A 20630-nucleotide genomic window follows, 5' to 3' on the forward strand; every position below is an offset into this window, starting at 1 on the left:
TAAGGCCAAAAACAAGGCTAATTTTCGCTCCTTTTCGCAACTTCAGGAGCGGACCTGCTTCAACCTCTGCAACCGCAAAGCAAGAGGGTAACACTTCCCAGCCCAAAGCAACCTGGAAGCCTTTGCAGGGCTGGAACAAGGGTAAACAGGACAAGAAGCCTGCTGCTGCTACCAAAACAGCATGAAAGGGTAGCCCCCGATCCGGGACCGGATCTAGTAGGGGGCAGACTTTCTCTCTTTGCTCAGGCTTGGGCGAGAGATGTTCCAGATCCCTGGGCATTAGAAATCGTTGCTCAGGGGTATCTTCTAGAATCCAAGGACTCTCCTCCAAGGGGAAGGTTCCACATTTCTCGTTTGTCTTCAGACCAGACAAAGAAACAGGCGTTCTTACGCTGTGTAGAAGATCTTCTAAAGATGGGAGTGATTCACCCAGTTCCAATTGTAGATCAAGGACTGGGCTTTTACTCAAACCTGTTTGTAGTTCCCAAAAAGGAAGGAACTTTCAGGCCAATCCTGGATTTAAAAATTCTAAACAAATTCCTCAGAGTTCCATCATTCAAAATGGAAACCATTCGGACAATCTTACAGATGATCCAGGAAGGTCAATATATGACTACCGTGGATTTAAAGGATGCGTACCTTCATATTCCTATCCACAAAGATCACCATCAGTTCCTAAGGTTCGCCTTTCTGGACAAGCATTACCAGTTCTTGGCCCTTCCTTTCGGGTTGGCCACTGCTCCAAGAATTTTCACAAAGGTGCTAGGGTCCCTTTTGGCGGTACTAAGACTGCGGGGCATTGCAGTAGCACCTTACCTGGACGACATCTTAATTCAGGCGTCGTCTTTTCAAAGAGCCAAGGCTCATACAGAAATCGTTCTGGCCTTTCTAAGGTCTCACGGGTGGAAGGTGAACGTCGAAAAAAAGTTCTCTGTCCCCGCTCACAAGGGTTCCCTTCCTGGGAACACTAATAGACTCGGTAGAAATGAAAATATTTCTGACGGAGGTCAGGAAGTTAAAACTTAACTACTTGCCGAGTTCTTCATTCCATTCCTCGGCCTTCTGTAGCTCAGTGCATGGAGGTAATCGGATTAATGGTTGCGGCAATGGACGTTGTCCCCTTTGCCCGAATTCATCTCAGACCACTGCAACTGTGCATGCTCAAACAGTGGAATGGGGATTATGCAGATTTGTCTCCTCAAATACAACTGGACCAGAAAACCAGAGATTCTCTTCTCTGGTGGTTGTCTCAGGATCACCTGTCTCAGGGAATGTGCTTCCGCAGACCGGAGTGGATCATTGTCACGACCGATGCCAGTCTGTTAGGCTGGGGTGCGGTCTGGGACTCCCTGAAAGCTCAAGGCCTATGAACTCGGGAAGAATCTCTTCTCCCGATAAACATTTTGGAACTGAGAACGATATTCAACACGCTCCAGGCATGGCCTCAACTAGCGGCGGCCAAATTCATCAGATTTCAGTCGGACAACATCACGACTGTAGCGTACATCAATCATCAGGGAGGAACAAAGAGTTCCCTAGCGATGAAGGAAGTAACCAAGATCATCCAATGGACGGAGGATCACTCCTGCCATCTATCTGCAGTTCACATCCCAGGAGTAGACAACTGGGAGGCGGATTTTCTGAGTCGTCAGACTTTTCACCCGGGGGAGTGGGAACTCCACCCGGAGGTTTTTGCTCAGCTGACCCAGCTATGGGGCATTCCAGAGTTGGATCTGATGGCGTCCCGTCAGAACACCAAACTTCCACTTTACGGATCCAGGTCCAGGGACCCCACGGCGGCATTGATAGATGGTCCTTCAATCTGGCTTATGTCTTTCCACCATTTTCCCTTCTCCCTCGGCTGGTAGCCAGAATCAAACAGGAGAAGGCTTCGGTAATTTTGATAGCGCCTGTGTGGCCACGCAGGACTTGGTATGCAGACATAGTGGACATGTCATCTGTTCCACCATGGACACTGCCATCGAGGCAGGATCTTCTAATACAGGGTCCATTCAAGCATCCAAATCTAGTTTCTCTGCAACTGACTGCTTGGAGATTGAACGCTTAATTCTATCTAAGCGTGGGTTCTCTGAATAGTTATAGATACTCTGATCCAGGCTAGAAAGCCTGTCACCAGGAAAATTTACCATAAAATATGGCGGAAATATCTTTGTTGGTGTGAATCCAAGGGTTACTCGTGGAGTAAGATTAGGATTCCCAGGATATTGTCTTTTCTCCAAGAAGGATTGGAGAAAGGGTTGTCAGCTAGTTCCTTAAAGGGACAGATATCTGCTCTGTCTATCCTGTTACAAAAGCGTCTGGCAGAAGTACCAGACGTTCAAGCGTTTGCACAGGCTTTAGTCAGAATCAAGCCTGTCTATAAACCTGTGGCTCCTCCATGGAGTCTAAATTTAGTTCTTTCAGTTCTTCAAGGGGTTCCGTTTGAACCTTTACATTCCATAGATATTAAGTTATTATCTTGGAAAGTTTTGTTTTTGGTAGCTATTTCTTCTGCTCGAAGAGTTTCAGAATTGTCTGCTTTGCAGTGTAATTCACCCTATCTTGTGTTCCATGCAGATAAGGTTGTTTTGCGTACCAAACCTGGTTTCCTTCCGAAAGTGGTTTCTAATAAGAATATTAACCAGGAAATCATTGTTCCTTCTCTGTGTCCTAATCCAGTTTCTAAGAAGGAACGACTATTACACAATCTCGATGTGGTTCGTGCTTTAAAATTCTATTTAAAAGCAACCAAAGATTTCAGACAAACATCATCCTTGTTTGTTGTCTATTCTGGCAAGAGGAGAGGTCAAAAAGCGACTGTTACCTCTCTTTCCTTCTGGCTGAAAAGCATCATCCGTTTGGCATATGAGACTGCTGGATAGCAGCCTCCTGAACGAATTACAGCTCATTCCAGCAGAGCTGTGGCTTCCACATGGGTTTTCAAGAATGAGGCTTCTGTAGAACAGATTTGTAAGGCAGCGACTTGGTCTTCACTGCATACTTTTGCCAAATTTTACAAATTCGATACTTTTGCTTCTTCGGAGGCTATTTTTGGGAGAAAGGTTTTGCAAGCAGTGGTGCCTTCCGTTTAGGTTACCTGACTTGTTCCCTCCCTTCATCCGTGTCCTAAAGCTTTGGTATTGGTATCCCACAAGTAAGGATGAATCCGTGGACTGGATACACCATGTAAGAGAAAAGAGAATTTATGCTTACCTGATAAATTACTTTCTCTTACGGTATATCCAGTCCACGGCCCGCCCTGGCAATTAAGTCAGGTTCAAATTTATTTTTATAAAACTACAGTCACCACTGCACCCTATGGTTTCTCCTTTTTCTCCTAACCGTCGGTCGAATGACTGGGGGGCGGAGCCTGAGGGGGAGCTATATGGACAGCTCTGCTGTGTGCTCTCTTTGCACTTCCTGTAGGGAATGAGAATATCCCACAAGTAAGGATGAATCCGTGGACTGGATACACCGTAAGAGAAAGTAATTTATCAGGTAAGCATAAATTCTGTTTTTTCTTTGCATAAATGTTTTGTAGATGATTCATTTATATAGCCCATCTGGGAGTGTTTTTGTAACAATATATCGTTTTCTTCTTAAACGGGAAGAGTCCACAGCTGCATTCATTACTTTTGTGAATTCAGAACATGGCCACCAGGAGGAGGCAAAGACACCCCAGCCAAAGGCTTAAAGGGACACTGAACCCAAATTTTTTATTTTGTGATTCAGATAGAGCATGACATTTTAAGCAGCTTTCCAATTAACTCCTATTATCAAATTTTCTTCATTCTCTTGGTATCTTTATTTGAAATGCAAGAATATAAGTTTAGATGCCGGACCATTTTTGGTGAACAACCTCGGTTGTCCTTGCTGATTGGTGGAGAAATTCATCCACCAATAAAAAAGTGCTGTCCTGAGGTCTGAACAAAAAAAAAGCTTAGATGCCTTATTTTTCAAATAAAGATAGCAAGAGAATGAAGAAAAATTTATAATAGGAGTAAATTAGAAAGTTGCTTAAAATTGCTGTTCTATCTGAATCATGAAAGAAATAATGTGGGTTCAGTGTCCCTTTAAATACCTCCCCCACTTCCCTCATCCCCCAGTCATTCTTTGCCTTTCGTCACAGGAGGTTGGCAGAGAAGTGTCAGAAGATTGAAGATAGTCTCTTATGGAGGGTAGTATTCTTCAAAATGGTACTGGAGTTTTAAAGGGACAGTCTAGTCCAAAATAAACTTTTATGATTCAGATAGGACATGTAATTTTAAACAATTTTCCAATTTACTTTTATCACCAATTTTGCTTTGTTCTCTTGGTATTCTTAGTTGAAAGCTTAACCTAGGAGGTTCATATGCTAATTTGTTAGACCTTGAAGGCCGCCTCTTAAGAATGCATTTTAACAGGTTTTTCTCCACTAGAGGGTGTTAGTTAATGTGTTTCATATAGATAACACTGTGCTCGTGCACGTGCAGTTACCTGGGATCTATCACTGATTGGCCAAACTGCAAGTCTGTCAAAAGAACTGAAATAAAGGGGCAGTTTGCAGAGGCTTAGCTACAAGATAATCACAGAGGTAAAAAATATATAAATATAACTGTGTTGGTTATGCAAAACTGGGGAATGGGTAAAAAAGGGATTATCTATCTTTTAAAACAATAACAATTCTGGTGTAGACTGTCCCTTTAAGTAATCCTGTTAGCCTCTCAGTGAGAGCAAGGATGAAAGTTAGAGTCCGGAGATGCAGGAAGTGTCCTCTCTGCAAAACCATCCCGACTCATGTTAACAGCTCCTTTGCAATCAGCGTTGACAAGTTTCGCTGCCTGCCTTTATTCACTCAAGTCGATGCTACTATCTGTCACACTTGAAGGGCCGTGTTCCTGTTTTCCGGTAAGATCGTTTCATTTTATTTCAATATGTGAATGTAATGTTAACGAAAGAAGTCAGGGTCCCAGTGGGACTCCTTTATCTGAAAATGGAATCAAGGGTTAATATCTCCTGTGGGGGTTATTGAACAGGGGGGACTTTAATCATGTTTGTTATGTGATCTGTCTGCTAATGTGTAGTGATGCTTGGGCTCATCGCTATTCAAAACATAACAGCCTTATCATCAAACTGCGCGGTCCTTTTGGACTGGCGCGCCATTTTTTTTTTGCTGGCTAACACGGTGCACCTCGTGACTGGGTGTGGTCATGTAATTCCATTTACGTACCCTGACTGAGTGGCGACGGAGAGAGTCTGTTCGTTGGTTGTCTGGTTCACAGGAACTGGTGAGTGCCCCAGCCATTGAGGTGTAAGGTGCCGTTAAGCTTTAGTCCATATTGCAATCTCCAAGTTATGGAGGATTCTGATTTTTTTTTAGAGACGGAAATCTCCGACTCTGAGTATACGTCTTGTGAGGAGTATGAAATGGCCCGGGTTATCCATGCCCATTAGTTATATTCCAATTGTCGTTCTAGAGTACTCTTCCCCCGAATCAGGGAATGTAGAGTGTGTTGAGCCATCCGCCCCTGAGCATTCCATGTCCCATGAGGAGCGTGCCCCAGAAACGTCTTTTGCTATGCAAGCAGGTGTCCCTATGGCCGTTACTCCTCCGGAAGGTGGCCTGTTTCTTCCAGAGGTTACGGCACGGTTCTGCATTTTTAAGATACTGTCCGTGTTCTGTTAACCAGGGTCCGTCAAGGGTGAGATCGCCTGAGTCAGTTCGACCTTCTGGAGAAGCGATGGCCTCTGAGGCTTCAGGGACCCCTCCCTCTGGGCCGTGGTCGTCCATCGATCCGGAGGGGGAACATTTTGCTTTCCGTTATAGACTGGCACGTCTTCATGTACTACTAAGGCATGTTTTGGCGGTGCTGGAGGATTCCGGTCCTACTGGGCCGAGAGATTCTCGGTCTTCCGGGCCGGGTGGCAAACTGGGTTAGACGTATGGGGATGAAGCCAATCTCCTTGACGTCTCCGTTTTTCTTTTCTTTTAAGTATCTGTTCCAGTTCTGAGCTTAGGAGAATAGGGCCTCTGATCGGCTGGTACTATTAGCGCGCCCATTCTCCTTGGGCGTTCACTCTCGGGTGCTGCCTTCATTTTCTTTGATCTGGTTAGTATGTGTTTAATTTGTTTTATGAAGCTCATGTCTGTTAATTTTTCCGTTTTAAGAACGTTTCTTCTCTGGAACTGATACTTGCGATTTTATGGTCACTTGAGCACTTTCTCGGAAGTTGCGCAGTACTATATAATGACATAGTTATGTTTATAGTTTGTTATCGATCCCTTCGGGGGCTTAGATTTTTCTTGGACTTTGGACGGTTTCGGAGTGTTCTCGAACCAGGCAGGTACTGGTTGTGCGCTAGCTGCTGTTCCTTATGGTTCATGTCACCCACGTAGTGCCGGTGTGCTGGTTACCTTGTCGGGTGCTGGGTTGTTCACTTTGATAAGTGTTCGTTTGTTCTTGTTACCATTACTTGAAGACTGAGGGACTACATCGGTCCTCCTCCTGTTCCTACTGTCGAGGGAGTTCCAGACTTGGAGCCTGCTGAGGCTCCTTGTGAGAGGCCTTTTTGCCTTGGAACCGAAGTTCCTCCATTTCCTATGGATTTGAAGGTTTGGATGACCTCTGGGCGTCTGGGGTACCAGATGGATGACGATTTTTGTTTTCACTCTTGATATCTTCTGGATGTCTCTTTTTTTGTGGCCTAGTCGCGGTACCTCTCGTAGGCTGCTGGGGCTACTTGTTGCCCTTTTTGGGTGGTCGGGTCATCTGTATCTTCCTTACCACTTCCCTTTTTAGTATGTTGCACGCTCTCTGGGGAGCGCAGGGGTTGTTTTCCCCCCGGCATCTCCTGGTCGACTGGTCTGCCAGGAGTTGTGAGGCTCCCACACTTTCCTGTGAGGTACAGGATTTTCCAGGAAGCTGATCCTTAAGGGGTCTTGGTGATATCACTTCTCATCCTAAGGGCTTGTAGGCCGGAGAGGTAACTCAGTTGGTAAAAACCCTGACTTCAATAAAGCCTGTTCTAAAGACCATGGTCACAGGTCCAAATCCCTAGACCTTTAGCAGGGGGGGGGGGTTGCCCTTTGACTCTCTAAGAGATCAAGCCTGTTGGGTTTACAAGCAGAGGGTCCTGGTTTCGGACGCTCCACCGGGTGCTGGTTGCCCTTTTCTTAGGCCTGTTAAGATGTCTTTCCAGACTCTTTGGTCTCAATCTATTCAAGTGTCCAATGTCCAGGGACATTGGTATGCACTGCCCAGGGTGCACTTCTCCGTATGAGGTAACTTGACAGTTCCTCAGGGGGTTTGAACTTCGACCGGTCTCGGGTTCTGGGGGTCTAGTTTATGACCATGTCTCTTGTCTTAGAGTTCGGATCTGGATTAGTCCTGGGCGGTTCGGTTTCAAACCTTTAGGTTTGAAACATCCGCTTGTCCCTTCTGGTATCGACCGGTGGGATCTGACAGCTGTAGTTTAGGGTCTATCTCCCTGGTTTGGGAGTGGTCCCTCTTAGCAGGGAGCTGTGTAGGGGTTCTGGAACCCGAGCAAGTAGTATTTCTGTCATGGCTTGTGATAGCAAGCGAGATTTAAATAAAGTTTTTCCCCCATAGGGTCGTTCCCCTTTAGGCCCCTCCTTTTTCTTCGGAGGTGTGGTTCGAAGAATTTTATATTCTTTGTTTTTGGACGTTGCCAATCCCTTTGGACTGGGCCCGTTTCTCTTACATGGTGTATCCAGTCCACGGATTCATCCTTACTTGTGGGATATTCTCAATCCCTACAGGAAGTGGCAAAGAGAGCACACAGCAGAGCCGTCCACACAGCCCCCCTCAGGCTCCGCCCCCCCCAGTCATTCTCTTTGCCGCTCTAACAAGTAGCATCTCCACGGGAGGGTAAAGAGTATGTGGTGTTAGATTTGTAGTTTTTATTTCTTCAATCAAGAGTTTGTTATTTTAAAATAGTGCCGGTTTGTACTGTTATGAGCTGCTTATTATATTTTCATTATTTTATATGTTTAACCAAACTTTTCCTTTTCTTTTACTGAACTCTTCTCTGATACTGCAGATATATTACTTCTGTATTTTCCAATAAGTGATGTATCTTTAACAACTTACTTTTAGCCTAATAAGTATGTATCAGTACATCTTAAAGTTATGGCTTCTCCCATACAAAGTTTTCTAAATATCTGAAACTCAAGGTAAAATCCAAGGCTTCTCTGTACAGTATCAGCTTCTCAATCCAATTAGCCAACTAGCCTCTGGTCACATTCCAAGAAAACATATCTCATAAATTTTAACATAGAGGACCTGTTTTTTTTTCCCTTTCCTAGTAACCACTAATCACGTGAGATTTATTGGCCAATCATTATCAGCCAATTAGCTCTCTGCTTTGTAAGGAACTGTAATAGTATGAAAATGCATGTATATGAAAATGTGTTAGTCTTGCGTTACTGTTTTTTGTGCTGGGACACTGTTGCAACAGTGTAATAAAGATTACCTCTCCTGAGGTGAGCCCTTGTTTGATAAATATCTGGTCTGGACCTCTTTATTACTGCACCTGAGACGAGCTCACTCACGACAGTAACTTGGCGACTCTGGTGGGACGTGCTTCAGGTCGACCTTTCCGTGCCTCCCTGGCTGGGAACCAATATCTGCGCGCACCCATCTGATTCAGGTCTATAGCTTACCTGTGGGAGGTTTTGTCTTGTTGGTCAGGGAGTCCCGGGGGGGCGATAAGGGAGTACGTCCTGAGGAACAGACCACAAACAACGGACACAATCTACCCCTTGGACCAGTCTGTGAGTGTCTTCTTGTCTTTTGTGTTCATGTACGTGTAATATATGTTGTGGGTCTTTTTCCCTGTTTTTGTTTTATATACTGGATCACTATTAAATTCAGTGGGACATCTGTCTGGCAGTTAAACACCATTAGGGTGCCAGCCCACTATAAAATAAAGTTTCAGGTGGTAGGGATTTTACAGAGGCAGAAATAGTGATCCAAGACATATTGTGACTTGAGACTATAGTGCTAATCTCTCCCGCTAAGCAGGGACGTTGAGGTAGTGTCCGTCCGGTAACTGCAGGGACTTGATTGACTATAGTGCTAATCTCTCCCGCTAAGCAGGGACGTTGAGGTAGTGTCCGTCCGGTAACTGCAGGGACTTGATTGACTATAGTGCTAATCTCTCCCGCTAAGCAGCGACGTTAAGGAAATGTCCGTCCGAAAACTGCAGGGACTTGATTAGGGATTAAAGTGAGGTGTGGATTTTGAGGAGTTAAAGTGCCCCTGTTTTTGGTTGAATTTTTGTAGACTGGGCACTTTGTCATCAAAATTTACATTCACTTTAAGGAACAGGGATATAATAATGGGATCCCGGCTGTCTAAAGTAGACAAAGACTCTCCCCTTGCTAAAGTATATGCAAATTAGGGAAAACTCAGTACTGCTTGGTTATAAAAAAAATAGACTTTATATTTTGTGCACAGAGCTCTGAGTTTCCTATACTCTCAGCCTTGATCCTGAATTAAGGTGGCCGAGGTTTGGGTCCTTTGAGCTCCCTAAATTAATTGCCCTCCGCAATCTTCTGGTTGATATATGCCCTGACCAGATGGACTACTATTATCTGTTTGAGAATAGTAGGGTTGCGGACGTCAAAACCCAAATTAAAATGTGTTTTCTGTATTACTAAAAGTTTCATGTATGTTAACATTGCTTTAGAATAAATACTGGGAGTGAAATATTTGAGGTATGCGAGTTGATATGAATTTTTGTGTACAATCGCTGCAAAAGAAAGCTGGCCTTGATGTTTGATGCAGGCTGGAGCTGTGTGTGTGTATCAGGGATTCTTAGCTAAGAAATTTGATGACGTAATGATTTGCTTGTAATTGCTGTAACTTGGTTTTAAAGTCATAAGTATGTTCTTAATTTTGTGTGCCAATAATAGCATTTTTTTTTAGTTTTAAGTGATATTTGTTTTATGTATGCGCTGATAAGAGATTTAATGTGTTTCCATCTGTTTGAGGCATATAAAATATATGCAAGTGAAGTAACTAAGGAAAGTGCGATGGTGTGTGATTTTTGTCACGCTCTAGTAAATATGAGAGTTTTTCTTGTATATGATTAATGGGTTAAGTATGTTTGTGGAAAAGATAATAAGGTAAAAAAAACTTGTCTTGTTTGCCATTGGAGTTCTGCTTCTTTGCTGTATTATGGACTGTGTGTCATTAGGATGTAAGTATTTGGGTCTGTTTCTTTTGCAATAAATATTTAAGTATATGCAGGTTGTGATGCAGTGGGGAGGTGGAGTTTTGATGGTAAATAAGACAATAAGGTTGAATATGTAATATGATAAATGGTCAGCCCTTATAGGGACAGTACACTGTAAAATTGTTTTAATATTAATGTATTTTCAATGACTTGTTATGCAAGCTGCATAGTATAAAATATAGGAGAAATTGCATTTGCAAGTTTATTTGTATATATATGAAGTAGCTGGTTTTATGCTTTCAAAACACAGTTGATTGCAATGGGTTGAATTTTAGATAATAAGAATATCTCATTGTGTTATATTTGTCTGTAAAATCGGAGCTCAGTGCTTAGACAGAGCAATGGAAAATTGTCATTTTATTACTTAAAGGACCAGTTCACTCATGGGAGTTCATGAGCAGCAATAACACTGGATTAACAAGAAAAGGAGATAATACATAAAATGTAGTAGTTTGTAAAATATATTATTTTTTTTACATTTTTTATCTTCTTCTTTGCAGTTCAGCTAAATGTCCCTGGAATGCCCTGATAAAAGGGCAGTGCTACAATGCTCTATTACCCCGCCCCATGGCCAATCAAAGTGCTTTAGTAAATGATATGCTAAAGACAGTAAACCTCCAATGTGCACACACAATCAGCAGCTAACAAAATAAATTTAAATATCACTCCCCACACTTTACATTTAAAGGGGCACTCAGGTTTTATAAAATTTTCATGATTCAGATACAGCATGTAATATTAAACAACTTTCCAATTTACTTCGATTAAAAATAATGTGTACAGTCTTTTATATTTACATTTTTTTTTTGAGTCACCAGCTCCTACTGAGCATGTGCAAGAACTCAGACTATACGTATATGCATTTGTGATTGGCTGATTGCTATCACATAGTACAGGGGGTGTGGAAATATACATAACTTAGAAATATGTTAGAAAAGAATCTACTACTCATTTGAAATTCAGACTAAATGCTATTGTATTGTCTTGTTATCTTGCATTTGTTGATTATGCAAATCTGCTGTGTTTACTGGTCCTGTCTCTGGGAGCATAATAATTGCATAAGACCTGGATCATTTTCTATATTTTTACTTTAGTTTGTTTTACAATAGTTTGGTTACATAATCACCTTGTGCAGACCTTTCCTTGTATATATAGATAATATAAAATCTGAGAGACTAGCAGTAGAATAAAAAAAAAAAAAGTTACATTTGTTTTCCAGCTAATTGAGGCTTCATGCCGATGTGGATTTGACTTCTGAGTTGAATACATACAGGTCTGTGTAAAAGTCTGTTCTAATACAGGAGTGGATTGCATGATGCAAACGTTTTCTTTTTTTCTCTTCAAATAAGTTGCAAACTGAGAGATCTCACTGACCTGAATGTATTCAAGCTCTAAAAGAAAAAACTGCTCAACACCGAGTCAGGGGGTGGAGCATGTGCTATGCACTGAAGGCAGGGAAAACAGAGTGGCCGTAGAAAAAAAAATATTTAAAGGGGTATAGGCAAAATGATATAAAATCTGAGATTTCAAAAAATATTTACAGAGAAAGAAAATGAAGTTTATTGTATGCTCAGCACTAGTATATTTAACTATGTCAAGCAGTTCAATTCAAAATATTCTTAATTTGGGTAAACTGTCCCTTTAACTATCCTGCACCCCACTGTGAGTGTGGTTTCTTATGCTGGCTTGTTTACTTAGGTTGATTGATAGATGAGACTCCAGTATCAAACTGTTACTATAGGTGGGTATACCACAGACTAAATCAGCTATTTCAAAAAGAAAAAAAAGGGCAAAGGAGCTTGTACAGGGACATTCTTTACACATTTATGTGCCACACGCAGTATACCTCTTAATCAGAAAAATACACATTTTTTTAAACCAACGTCTCACTAGGTATGAGACATTGCTTCTTGTACCTTCTAATATCACTATCATCCACTGTACCTCTCTCAACCCAGCAACTTTGTTACCTCTGCCTGATGATGGTACCCCACACTATGACTGTTTATCTGTATCTCTCTTTTCCTCCAAACCAAGGGATGACCTCTCTGATGTGCCTCTACCTAGCCTGGATTGGACACTGTTCTGTGATGGAAGTTTGAGGATGGTAAATGTTTCTGCTGTAGTCATGACAGATTCTGTTATAGAGGCCGAGCCCCTCCCATCTCACTACAGTGCCCAAGTGACTGAGCTACATGCACTCCCACTTGCTTGTCAGCTCTCAAAGGACAGGTCAGTAAACATTTACACTGATAGTAAATATGCTTTAGGGATTGTATATGCCACTGGTCAATTATGGAAATTAAGGGGTTTTCTAACTTCTGCTGGTACCCAAATTGCCAATGCACCACAAGTTCCTGCACTCCTTGACTCAATCCATTTACCCACTTCCATCTCTGTCATGCATTGCAAAGCACACACCCACTCACAGGAACCCATTTCACTTGGTAATAGTTATGCTGATCAAATTGCTTAGCATGCAGCTTCTCTGCCATTTATCCTTCTCTCACCCCCACTCACAAACCTCACCCTCTTGACACTACATTGTCTTCTCTTTACACTTCTCTTCCTGAACAAACTGTTCACCTCTGGACTGTTCTTGGTCTTACCTGTGACTCTTTTGGTATCTGGTCCACTCCAGATGGATGCCCTGCTCTACCTCAACCACACCTCTCTCTTATGCTATCCTTTCTGCATAACCAAACACACTGAGGTACCACACAACTTGCTGAAACCCTTAACAGACAGTGGTTCCCCCCCCCCCATCAAGCTGCAAAATGGGTTGTATTGAATTGTGAGAAGTGCTCAATTCAATCCAAGGGGGGAACCTAAAGGCCCACCAGGCGGATGCCCATGGGCATTTCAAACTTTTGAATGTTTACAAATTGACTTTTCTGACATACCTCCCTGTAGGGGTTTCAAACATTTACTTGTGATAGTGGACCAACTTACTGGATGGGTCGAGGCCTTTCCTACAAGAACTGTGAAAGTCCAAGAAGTTACCAAGTGAATGCTAAAAGAACTCATACCCAGGTTTGGCCTCCCAGAGTAATTGAATCTAACAGAGGAACACATTTCACAAGTAATATTATTCAGCAACTGACATTAGCCTTAGGCTTTACTTGGCATCTCCATACCCCTTGGCATCCAGAAAGATCAGGCCAAGTGGAAAGAAAGAACTAGACCCTAAAGTTCGTATTTAAAGGTCCTAAGGGGTTTGTTATCCAGTCTATTTGCATAGCCCCACTAGTGAATGTGGTTTGAAAATTATGAAGTGGGTAGCTGAGAAACGAAAGTCACCCCTTCTTGCTTGACGTTCCCATATAACTACCTTTGCCACAACCCCTATTTACCCCATTATTCTTTTCCCCATAATGATAATTTACCTAATGCCCAATTGTCCACAGAGAACTATTCTTTAGGTGAATGGGGACTAAACTCACACGTTGTCCTACTCCAAACTATAGCCCATCACACTGAGGGCAATTGTTATATTTGTGCTCGCATTCCCACTCATCATAAGGGGGGTATTCCTCTTATGGGTATTAATGTTGATTTGTTTACCTTTGATTTGTCTACTTTTATTCCTCCAGGTACACCATTGTTCAACCTATCAGGTAATTTTATCTCTTTGGGAGGCACCTCATATGGTACTATCTGCAGGGAAATTGGCCAAGGTATGGTGCGGTTGGGTGCCTCCCTATGTGAGTATGTAATCTCCAGTAATGGCACTCATTTCCAGCTGGTAAATTTCTCTGGAATGATCCTGACTGTGAATCATAATCTCACTGCATTTTTTTGTTTCCTCCAGGGCCCCAATTGTACTTTTGTTTCCCCATCCCTTGTACAATCTTTCCTCAGCAGACCACTCCCTGGGTTGTATTGGATATGTGGACAGACAGCGGTGTCAGTCCTCCCTGGTAACTATACAGCCATCTGCTTCCTGGGTGTGGTAACCCCAGCCATCCGTGTTGTCCCCACGCTGCCCTTGGGCCCAATTCGCAATAAACGTGAATCTGGAAGCTCGCTGCTCCCCCTTGTACAACAGTATGCTGGAGATTCAACTGGTCGAGCTATCCTCCCGGCCGTTGGTGTCTACCTGAATCATCAGGACATCATCATGTTATCTGTGATACTACAGACCTTCATGAATGAGAGTGCAGGAGTTGTTCAGAGTGTGGCCCAAGAGTTGAAACAGCTTAGACAACTAGCATTGCAGAATAGGATGGCCCTTGATTACCTCCTGGCATCCCAAGGAGGGGAGGGGGGGTGTAGTCTTGTGAGCAAAGAATGTTGTACCTATGTTACTGATCAATCACTTAATTTGAGTCACCATCTCAGTTATTAGGTCCCTATCCCAGAATGTCCAAGATGTGATTGATGACAAATTTGGCCTTGGAGGTATTTTTAACCATCTCTTTGATTGGCTACCTAATTTGGGATGGTTACACTCCCTTTTTCTGTATGGCATTGTTATTATAGTATGCCTTATACTGATGTGTTGCTGTATACAATGTGTACCTGGTCCAATCTCTACATGCAAGAATGTTTTCACTGTGTCTCATTCTTCTCCCAAATAATTGTTTCCCTCTATCCGTTTTGAATCTCCCCACCATGTTGAGATCTCTCTTGACCCTGATTTCTTCTGAGTTCACCTACTTCTCTCCTACTCTATGTCTCTTTTGACCTCTTGATCTTACAATGTTATTACCCACCCACCAGCTGTGCCCTAAAATTCCCTGTCTTATCCCTATGCAGGATGCACTACGTCCCTAGGATCGTCTAGAACTTTCCTACATTGGGAAACTGGCCACGGAGAGACCATGGACCATCATCTACCTTGATGGCCACCCCGGTCGTAGCCTGTATACCCATAACCCACTCCTTTTTCCCTCCCTGGTGGTTTCTATTTCTTCATTGTCTTTCTGTATTGTTTTATTTTGCTTTCATATTGCATTACCTTATACTTACACTCTCTATATTTCCTTCACAGGTGCAGAATTCCTTCACCTCCCAAACATGCCATGATACTGCCTGACAACCCACTATTCGCCATCAACTCTGCAAGAATGATGGGGATTGTTAATTGTTGTTAATAAATCTAGGAGGGGATGTTTCTGCACTATGTCATGCCACACACATATGTCATGCCACACACACATATACAGCATAGGAATGTTTAGGTAGTTGTCTACTCCACCCGATGGTGACTAGCGTCCGGTAATAGCGGAATTGCCTACTACCTAATAACTTCACTCCTACTTTGTTTTTGCTTACCCTCTTGTAATCCTGTGAACCATCTTGGACGCGAGCACCCATGTACTAATAGCATTGTGATTGTCAAACCGCCATGAGTCGCATTTACTTTTTGTGATCGCGGCACTTTGACGTTTGCGATCAAAGGGGGGAATGTTATGAGCTGCTTATTATATTTTCATTATTTTATATGTTTAACCAAACTTTTCCTTTTCTTTTACTGAACTCTTCTCTGAAACTGCAGATATATTACTTCTGTATTTTCCAATAAGTGATGTATCTTTAACAACTTACTTTTAGCCTAATAAGTATGTATCAGTACATCTTAAAGTTATGGCTTCTCCCATACAAAGTTTTCTAAATATCTGAAACTCAAGGTAAAATCCAAGGCTTCTCTGTACAGTATCAGCTTCTCAATCCAATTAGCCAGCTAGCCTCTGGTCACATTCCAAGAAAACATATCTCATAAATTTTAACATAGAGGACCTGTTTTTTTTCCCCTTTCCTAGTAACCACTAATCACGTGAGATTTATTGGCCAATCATTATCAGCCAATTAGCTCTCTGCTTTGTAAGGAACTGTAATAGTATAAAAATGCATGTATATGAAAATGTGTTAGTCTTGCGTTACTGTTTTTTGTGCTGGGACACTGTTGCAACAGTGTAATAAAGATTACCTCTCCTGAGGTGAGCCCTTGTTTGATAAATATCTGGTCTGGACCTCTTTATTACTGCACCTGAGACGAGCTCACTCACGACAGTACTATTTACTCTTAGGCAGAAAGTGATGAAGATTTCTGCTGAGGAAAAAGATTTTAGCATGTTGTAACTAAAATCCATTGCTGTTCCCACACAGGACTGTTGAGTACCGGAGAACTTCAGTTGGGGGGAACAGTTTGCAGGCTTAACTGCATAAGGTATGCTCAGTCACTTTTTTTCTAACAAGACTTGGTAATGCTAGAAGACTGACAGAAATCCCCATGTGGGAAGGTAAGCCATATTCTGAGACTCAGTATAGAAGGATGGCTTAGTTAAAAGGGCTTAAATCACTGGTGGACACTGTTATGGGGAAAATCGATTATTTTTTACTATAATCTGACATTTGCACAAGTGTTTATTGTGTTTGGAACACTTTTTAGGGGTTTTATACGCCTGGAATAATTTTAGACACCTAATTTGGCTTAGGAAGGCCCCACAACTCCGGAGTGAAGATGGAGGGGGCCTAATTTTCGCGCCTCAGTTGCGCAGTTCTTTTGCAAGACAGCTTCATGCAGCTTCACATGTAGAGTCCAGAGATTGCAGGAGGACTACAGGGAGGCTTATTTTCGTTCCAAAACTAATCCCCAAGGAAGGTAGTGTGTTAAACCGGTTGCCAGCTTCAATTTGCTCCGGTTTGGGCAATAAGGGGTTAATTGGCTTGAAACTTGGTGTGCAATCATTTCAAAGCATTAGGATCATATGGTGTAAATATGGTGTAAATTTCATAAAGATCGGATGTTTTTTTGAGATTTGGTAAAAAAGTGTGTGCTTTTTATTATTTAAAGGCACAGTAACGTTTTTTCAAAAAGTGTATTTTTCTGTATTTGAGTGCTATCTAAGTTTATCTAACATGTCTGAGCCTACAGATAGACCTTGTTCTATGTGTTTAAAAGCCATGGCGGTACCCCCATTGCATTTGTGTTTAATGACCATGCAGTGACACTTAAAAATGTAGCCCAAGATGATTCTTTGACGGAAGGTAATGAGGATAGTCCTCCTTCCTCTCCCCATGTGTCGACACCAGTTATGCCCGCGCAAGCGTTGCCTAGTACCTCTAGCGCATTGTGCCCTATTACATTACAACAATTAGCAGCAGTCATGGATAATTCCCTTGCGGCATTTCTATCCAAACTGCCAGTTTTTCCAAAAAAGCGTGATAGCTCAGTTTTAAAAAAAGAGGATGAGCAATCAGAAGCTTTGGACGATTTATCTGTTGTGCCCTCACAACACTCTGAAGTGGCAGTGAGGGATGGTCTGTCCGAGGGAGAAATTTTTGTCACAGGAAAAGTTTCTCAACGGACAGATTCAGATTCCTTAGCGTTTAAATTTAAGCTGGAACACCTCCGCGTCCTGCTTAAGGAGGTTTTAGCTACGCTGGATGATTGTGACCCCGTGGTGGTCCCAGAAAAATTGTGTAAAATGGACAGGTTTTTAGAGGTCCCTGTATACACTGATGCGTTTCCGATCCCGAAGAGGGTGGCGGATATTGTGACTAGGGAGTGGGAGAGACCAGGTGTACCTTTTGGTTCCCCCTCCTATCTTTAAGAAAATGTTCCCCATAAATGACCCCAGGCGGGAGGCGTGGCAGACGGTCCCTAAGGTAGAGGGAGCAGTTTCAACACTTGCTAAGCGTACAACTATACCAATAGAAGACAGTTGTGCTTTTAAAGATCCTATGGATAAAAAATTGGAAGGTTTGCTGAAGAAAATGTTTGTTCAGCAAGGTTTCCTTCTTCAGCCAATTGCCTGCATTATTCCTGTAACTACTGCAGCGGCTTTTTGGGTTGAGGCGCTGGAGGAGTCGCTCCAGAGGGAGACTTCATATGACGAAGTCATGGATAGAATTCAGGCTCTAAAGCTGGCGAATTCTTTTATCACAGATGCCGCTTTACAATTAGCTAAGTTAGCGGCGAAAGATTCTGGTTTTGCCATTATGGCGCGGAGAGCGCTTTGGCTCAAATCATGGTCGGCTGACGTGTCGTCCAAAACAAAATTACTAAATATTCCTTTCAAGGGAAAGACCCTTTTTGGTCCCGAGTTGAAAGAAATTATTGCGGATATCACTGGGGGGAAGGGCCATGCCCTCCCGCAGGATAAACCGTTTAAGGCAAAAAACAAGGCTAATTTTCGCTCCTTTCGTAACTTCAGGAGCGGACCTGCTTCAACCTCTGCTGCTGCAAAGCAAGAGGGTAACGCTTCACAGCCCAAAGCAACCTGGAAACCCTTGCAGGGCTGGAATAAGGGTAAACAGGCCAAGAAGCCTGCGCCTGCTACCAAGACAGCATGAAGGGTAGCCCCCAATCCGGGACCGGATCTAGTAGGGGGCAGACTTTCTCTTTGCTCAGGCTTGGGCAAGAGATGTTCCAGATCCCTGGGCATTAGAAATTGTGGCTCGGGGGTATCTTCTAGAATTCAAGGACTCTCCCCCAAGGGGAAGGTTCCATATTTCTCGTTTGTCTTCAGACCAGACAAAGAAACAGGCGTTCTTACGCTGTGTAGAAGATCTTCTAAAGATGGGAGTGATTCACCCAGTTCCAATTGTCAAGGACTGGGATTTTACTCAAACCTGTTTGTAGTTCCCAAAAAGGAGGGAACTTTCAGGCCAATCCTGGATCTAAAAATTCTAAACAAATTCCTCAGAGTTCCATCTTTCAAAATGGAAACCATTCGGACAATCTTGCCGATGATCCAGGAAGGTCAATATATGACTACCGTGGATCTAAAGGATGCGTACCTACATATTCCTATCCACAAAGATCATCATCAGCTCCTAAGGTTCGCCTTTCTGGATACGCATTACCAGTTCATGGCCCTTCCTTTCGGGTTGGCCACCACTCCCAGGATTTTCTCAAAGGTGCTAGGGTCCCTTCTAGCGGTTCTAAGACCGCGGGGCATCGCAGTAGCTCCTTACCTAGACGACATCTTAATTCAGGCGTCGTCTTTCCACAGAGCCAAGGCTCATACGGACATTGTTCTAGCCTTTCTAAGGTCTCACGGGTGGAAGGTGAATGTCGAAAAAGTTCTCTGTCCCCGCTCACAAGGGTTCCCTTCCTGGGAACACTAATAGACTCGGTAGAAATGAAAATCTTTCTGACAGAGGTCAGGAAGTCAAAACTTTTGAATACTTGCCGAGTTCTTCATTCCATTCCTCGGCCTTCTGTGGCTCAGTGCATGGAGGTAATCGGTTTAATGGTTGCGGCAATGGACGTAGTCCCTTTTGCCAAAATTCATCTAAGACCACTGCAACTGTGCATGCTCAAACAGTGGAATGAGGATTATGCAGATTTGTCCCCTCAAATACAAATGGACCAGAAAACCAGAGCCTCTCTTCTCTGGTGGTTGTCTCAGGATCACCTGTCTCAGGGAATGAGTTTCCGCAGACCGGAGTGGATCATTGTCACGACCGATGCCAGTCTGTTAGGCTGGGGTGCGGTCTGGGACTCCCTGAAAGCTCAGGGTCTATGGTCTCGGGAACAATCTCTTCTCCCGATAAACTTTTTGGAACTGAGAGCGATATTCAATACGCTCCAGGCATGGCCTCAACTAGCGGAGGGATCAATATAAATATCCACAATTAGTGTTCAAAAATTAAATGTCCACAATTAGTGTTCAAAAAAATATAAGTTCCAAATTAGATATATCCAGTGCGGGTAATAGGCATAAGTTGCCAAAAGAAGGGGGTAGTTCCTTAGAAGCAAAATTTTGTGATGAATTGTAGAAAAAATGTTCAAAAACACATCGTGAAGAATACAAATCGAAAAACCATATTTTCAAAAATAAAAACAAAATCCAAAAAAATGTCTTCAAAACCCTGTCACAGCTCGTAGTAGATGTGACAGCTGCAAAGTGCAGATGGCTGCATGACCGCTCTTGCGGCTTAGAGTCAGCTGTAGACGGTGGGAGGAGTCCCAGGAGCGTGATCGTTGCTAATCGGCTGAAAAGCGAAAGCCGTTAAACACAGGCACTTATCGTGGGAGTCCCAGTAAATAGCCACAGTGATACAACGGTATCTTGAAGTGAAGCGTAGTAAACTTGTATGATTGTAGTGAGTAGGTAGTATGAACGTTTAGAGCAGGCAGCTGTGACGTTAGCAGGGAGTACAACAGGTTCCGTTGTAGCTGTCAGTCAGCTCAGAGGAAAGTAGATGAAATTTACAAACAGATCCGTGTTGAAGATTTGCAGCTTCCAATGCAGAGGTAGTGGGAGAATTGTAGAGATCCTGGAACTTGGTATATAACAGGAAATGTTTGTAATCCAGGATCTCTACAATTCTCCCACTACCTCTGCATTGGAAGCTGCAAATCTTCAACACGGATCTGTTTGTAAATTTCATCTACTTTCCTCTGAGCTGACTGACAGCTACAACGGAACCTGTTG

At 42.9% G+C, this 20630-nt stretch overlaps 1 long non-coding RNA gene across 1 annotated transcript; it reads left to right on the plus strand.

The window, feature by feature from the left end:
• The first annotated feature begins 6840 nt into the window (after positions 1 to 6840).
• Positions 6841 to 16201, plus strand: LOC128642135 (uncharacterized). Its single transcript, XR_008399626.1, has 2 exons — positions 6841 to 14159; positions 14998 to 16201. It is a non-coding gene; the product is annotated as an uncharacterized LOC128642135 (long non-coding RNA).
• The last annotated feature ends 4429 nt before the right edge of the window (positions 16202 to 20630 follow it).

The sequence above is a fragment of the Bombina bombina genome, chromosome 11, assembly GCF_027579735.1.
Source record: "Bombina bombina isolate aBomBom1 chromosome 11, aBomBom1.pri, whole genome shotgun sequence".
NCBI lineage: Eukaryota > Metazoa > Chordata > Amphibia > Anura > Bombinatoridae > Bombina > Bombina bombina.